Below are 6381 nucleotides of genomic sequence, written 5' to 3' on the forward strand. Positions count from 1 at the left end.
TGATGGGAAAAAAATAAATTCAAGCCACGTACCCAAGAAGACATACAAAGCTCAAGTAGAAAAGGCTAAAAAGGAAAAAAAAAAAAAAAAGAAAAGGCTAAAAAGAATCCACACCTGCTCACATTATGACTACACTGATAATGTTGAAGAACCATGCTGAAAACCAATTCAAAGAGAAAATCAACAACAATTAACAGAAGAAAGAACATAATACCTTCGTACAGACGTTAGACTGACATCTGTCTCCTCAAAACAAACAACATAAAGAAAAATTAAAACGAAATCCAAAAAAGATCCAGAAAGCTATTTTTAAAGCTCCTCTGGAAGTATTTGAATAAAATAATGATTTAAGTTGGAATTTTATGCATAGCAAAAATATCCTCCAAGAACAAAGATGAAATTAAGATATTTTTTCAGAGCAACAAAAACAGAAAATTCACCTCCAGCAGACCTGAATCTAAAATATTTTGGGGGCTGAATAAAACTGATCCCTAAGGGAACTCAGAAATTTAAGAAATAATAAAAAGTAAAGATAAATATGTGGGTGAATCTGAATAAATAAACTGATAAAAAACTTCAACAGTGAAGGTCTTTATGATGTTGCTATCCAAGGACTGAAACGTAAAGGTATAAATCAATTTCAAATGCGCCTCCAGGCTAGCAAGCCACAATTATGAGTTCAGCTTTCGCACTTCAGAGCTCTGCTGTATAACATGGTAGCCACTAGCCACGTGTGGCTATTGAGCACCGGAAATGGCTAGTCTAAATTGAGGATCATTGTAAATATGAAGGACACATTGGATTTAAGAAACTTAATTTTTATAAAAATATATAAATATTTTAGTACTTTCTATTGATTAAGTACTAGAACAATATTATGGATGTATTGGGTAAAGTAATATCTTGTTAAAATTAATTTCATCTTTTTTATACTTGTTCTAATGTAGCTATTAAACTACTACAAATTTAAAAATTACATATAGGGATCTCATTCTGTTTTTACAGGACAGTGCGCCCTTAGAGCATGAATTCCATTACTCAAAATGGACAGTTCCATGTTTGATATCCCCTCTGAAATCACTGAATCACTGACATCATATATTTTATTAACAGCAGAAACAATAGTAATTCACCAACACTATGTCTTCTTCTCTTTAAGATTGTTTCTTAAATGTATCGCTTTGAGAGTTATATCTATCCTTCAGACAAAAGTCCTTTAAAAACTAGATTTTTTTTTTAAACTAGATTTTTTTAAGGACTTTTTTAAAGGACTTTTTTTTTTAAAGGACTTTTACTTTTTAAGGATATAGCTGGACATTAAAATGCAGATTTTCAATGGTAGGAGCAGCCTCTCACTCCACAGGTTTTCACCATGGAATCACCTTCCTGGAAAAAGCTCATCGGATCTACACAAGTGGAAGCTCAAGTACCTTTGGAATTATAAAACATTCAATTACTTAACAAGGAAAGCAGTTACTTTGTAGAGATGAGTTCATGTTTGTTATTTATTACTGTATCTCAGTAAATACTTCAAGGTTTTGACCATGCAAACAGCACTGCAAATAGCACACGGGAAATGAAATGACCCACGAAGACCAGCCCATAAATTGTGATTGTGAATGTCCACCCACAGACATGCACGATGATACCCCAGAGCACAGAGAGACACCAGGCAGAAAGCATGACGTGCATGTACGTGGGTGTATATACTATGCATATGCCGAATTCTCCCCTCTTGAGCTCAAAGGGAAATTTACTGTGCTCTTCCTCCAGAATATTCCGTAACCAGATATTTGGAAGATAAAATTTGTTCTGTGACATTACCTTTTATCTTCATTCCAGTTCCTGTTACCTTGGGGGTCAGTGTGCCTGAGATAGGGAAATGATGCTGTAGAAAATTTACCAGCTCTTTGTGAGAAAAAGTCATGCCAGACTTCTTTCTCCTACCAAACAAGAAGCCAAGAATAGAACCCAGCTGGCACATCACCACCTAAACCTGGCACAGGAAGACGTTGAGCGGGGCATAAACACTTGAGAAAGTGTTTTTAATGTGTCCACAAATTAACCCTTTGAAGGATTCCAGTGTCATTTCTTCACACTATCAGCCTTAGTATTTATGCTTCTATTCTGTGTTTTAAGGTCATTCACAACCTCACTCACGCCAGCCAGCCCAGCTTCATCTCATGTTACTCTCACGCGTGCCCTTTGCACTCCAGAAAGACCAACTTTCTTATATTTTCCTGAGCATGCCGTTTTCTTTCACACTTACACTTCTTCCCACATGCTTTCATTTCTATCTTGAGTGTTCTTCCTCACTTCCTCTAGTGGCTTAAATCTATTTATTCTTTATAACTAAGCTCAGTGAATCTTCACCTCATAAAAAATGATTTTTGAAATCCATTTTAAAACATTTTTAGACCAGTCTGTGAAAAACATGGGAAAATAATGTAACTTAATCTAGAGCAATTTCAAGGATTTCATTAACAATTACTCACATGTAATGGTTTGTGTAAAAACTTAGACTATACACACACCCATGTCTGTGAAGAGATATAGACTTTTGTAACTGCCGTCTGAAGAGGATATGAAGAATTCTATATTTTTGGTACACATGAATATATGCACATAGAGTATTTATGTTAACCAAAAAGAAAATGTTGCCACTATATTTGCAATGTTTTGGAAGCAAAATCATCTTTTAATAGTATGGAGATACGTGTACTGGCATTTTGTTGTTAGAATCTTTCCTCACCAAAATGACTAAAAAATGTTAGCTTATGATGAAAAAATAAGCTACACGATATGCAAAGGGATATCAAATTAAAATTTCAACTTTAGTCAAGACAACAAAAACATGTTTCTCTTCAAATTTAATTTCCATGAGAAACTATTCTAAATTAAAACCTTCCAGTGCAGTGTCCTTCCATTTTTTTGCATTTTTACTACCTAGAGATCAAACAGTTTGACACAGCAAAAATTCTGGTAAGTTAGGAAGAAATGCTGATTGGTTTGTTGGCTGGTGGCCGGGGGAATGTTATGACCGAGTAATTATGTGTTCTGGACAGATGCATTAACCAGGCTTGGGGCTGGAGCCACTGGATATTATTTTAGTCATAAGGCTAGAGGAACTGAATCATTTTCAAAGCATTGGCTGGCTGACATTGCCTTACTGATGCCTGTTCCAATGACTCTTTGGCAGTAACTTCCAACGCTGCACTTATGACATGGTAAACAAAAACTACATTAAAGGTTTGCTTTTTAATCATGAAGGAGTTCAACATTTCCACTAAGCTCTCTTGCTATTCATCAAGTCACATCGAAGGCTATTGCAGATTTTCATAGTCCTGTCTTCTGACGGGTGAATGTAGCAACGTAACAGGCAGAGAGAAAGGCTTGATTTTTTTTTACAGCGATGAAAAGACACATGATCAAAACTCACAATGATAATACATTTTTATAATTCCTCTTAACTAATAAATAAACTGAAAGTGGACAGTGCCTCTTCCCTTTTACCAAGGACTTATTTCAACTCACAAAATTCCATGCGTTGTAAAGTATGCCTGTTTAATGATCAGATAAAATACACATAATAATAAAATAATAGTCAACACGGTGGTTTTGGCTTCCAGGAAGACAGTGAGTCCCATAATAATCAACTAGTTATCTTCAGGTAACTTTTCCTTTTGTGCCATTTGGACCTGAAGTTTTACTTTGACATCCGGTACTAATCATAATTTAATAATAATTTAATTGGAAACATGCTTTGTTATTGCAAATATTTTTATAGTGGTTATTAAAAAACTTAAATAATCACTTTAATATGGCTTAAAATAAAAGCATCTTTATTCTTGTAATGCTTCTGAATTATGAGACATTATGAGTGTATAGTGCCATTTCTCTCAAATATAGCACTTTAAAGTTAAATGCAAATAATAAAGTCAAGCTTCAGGACATTTGGAAGACTTGAATAGCTTTTTCATAATAGCAAAGGATTGATTTTGATGACTACCAAAGTAGGTGATGGAAAGCTATGAAATTTCTAAGAAAAATAGTTAACGAGATGATTATAAATTAGTAACAAAATACATGAATATGATCATTAAAATCATTACAACTGCCTTACTATTTTTATTAATAAAGCTCACTATTTAAAAAAAATTTTTTTAAAGAATTTTTAATGAGCTCTAAATGCTATTTGCTTGTAGTAAACAGTTATGAAAAGTCTGAAGGGTTCAGCTAATTGGAAGGCACTTAATGAACTTGTTAGGAAAAATGTGGAAAAACTACCTCCTAGACCATCAAGCAGCTCCTAAAACAATAGAAACTGACACTTCATGCAATGTCAAAGAAGTCATTTACTGAGAGAAAACCTTAAAATACATCTGAAAAGCAAAAGCCTAATAAATGAGACCACAATGATATAAATGATGGGAAATGTCTTTCCCAGACAATGGGAAATGGAGCAACAGGAAAACATCAGGGAAAAGGATGCAGAGCAAAAATACCAGTTTAATCGTCTTCAGTCAAACTTGTATCATGTTTTAAGAAATAGTTGTTTAGGATCACACAATACAGAATCTAAATAGATCAAAATATTGAAATACATAATAAAATATCATAATACTATATTATAATTATACTGTAATGATATATATTATCCCATTAGCATTTAATGCATAAACTATAATTAACAGAAAGCTTTGACAGGGAAAGAATGTGCTGTATTTCAGCACTGAAGTCACACTGTAAAAACCTCTCATTTTAAATTTCTCTTTTTTCCTTTGCACTTGGGACTCAGATATTTTCACAAAATAATTTTTTTTTACTTTAATCATTTTAATAAACTTACTTTGCTCTAGATAGTTACAAATTCCTAGTAGTGTTCCCTAGTGGAACGAATTTATTGCCATTTACACCAATGGTTAAATGGCTGGAATACAAATTAGTGCTAGTTCATCCTATGTGGTGTATTTAATTTCTTTCTGAAAAGAAGTTACAATAGTTGATAGTGGTGTTGAGGTTGTAAAATTAAAATATCTAATGCAACATCTGCCAATAACATATTTACAAAATATCAGAAATAATTTTTGCCTAAATAAATGGATTTGTTTTTGTTTGCAAATGCTAGCATTCAGTATCCATTTCACTCATTTATCTACCTTCATGTGCTGTTTTCATTCAGCATTTATTTGAAGATATGTCAGTTACATTAATTCCCTGTTTAAACGTAAGAAACTCTAGGACTCATTTTCCCCAAATGTTTTCATAAGATGCTTTTTCACTTTTGAAAACTCTATTCAATCAGATGTTCCTCTTGCTGAAGTACCAAAAAAAAAAAAAAAAAAAAGTGGAAGTGGAAGGGAAAAGACTGAAAAAAAAAATCTTTGAATGAGCAAAGAGTAATATCGAAAGGTATTTTGTTCCTATAAGGTGTAACATTAAATACAGATAAGTGTACAATATTTTCCCTGATGGACCTAATGAGAATACACTTCAAGCAAGCTTAAAAACAAGAGTACAAACAAAAGAATGCATGTTAATGTGAAATGATCCTCCACTAATGATTTTCTTTAAAAAAAAAAAAAAACTTTCTATAAAGCCTAAACAAGGCAGAAAAGACACACAGACACACATCTGTCATATGTTTGCTGCTTTATAGTTACTGCTTTAAGAAAGGATGTGAGTTATGAAGTGAGTCCTTTTGTAAACATTCTAATAAAGTCTGGGTAAGATATACAAGACATCAGAGCCCTTTAAGCTGCTGCTCTCTAAATAATACTAAAGAATTATGAGAGTCTCCAAGTTCCTTGTATAAATTGCTACGCCAGCTCAAAACGCTAGGCTGCTTTACCATTTTGTAAGTCCTTTTTGGAAAATCTCATTACTCTTCCACTTTGCAGAGAGGTGAGAACACAGCAGTGAGGAATCTATATTCCGTAAGATGCCTTTTGGTGGAAGGAGCCAGTACATTCAATGGACGAGTCCTGATTTTGTTTTTCCTCCTCAAACTTCAAATCATCAGCTCCATGAGGGTACCAAGAATGGCATGAATATGAGCACATTCTAAGCACATATTCCTAAGACATAGGTGAAGGGGACGCAGGAAAGGCAATTCACCTCTAATCACTCTGTCAACTGTTATCTTAAAAAGTAAAATGAAGACGGTAGATTCTAAAAGCGTAGAACAAGGAGTAGAATGTCTCCTCTTGTACTCCCCTGTCTTTTCTCCTAAATATTTTTTAATCCAATCATTTAAATATTTTGTGATTAATTTCCACAAAGACTGTTTAAATAACTTAAATTCCTTACTGTCTTCAGACTAGCATTGTTTGACCCTACTTCTAGTGATCTCCTGACTTTTAATAGCTTATTTTCATTATT

The sequence above is a fragment of the Mustela nigripes genome, chromosome 1 (genome assembly GCF_022355385.1).
Source record: "Mustela nigripes isolate SB6536 chromosome 1, MUSNIG.SB6536, whole genome shotgun sequence".
Classification (NCBI taxonomy): Eukaryota; Metazoa; Chordata; class Mammalia; order Carnivora; family Mustelidae; genus Mustela; species Mustela nigripes.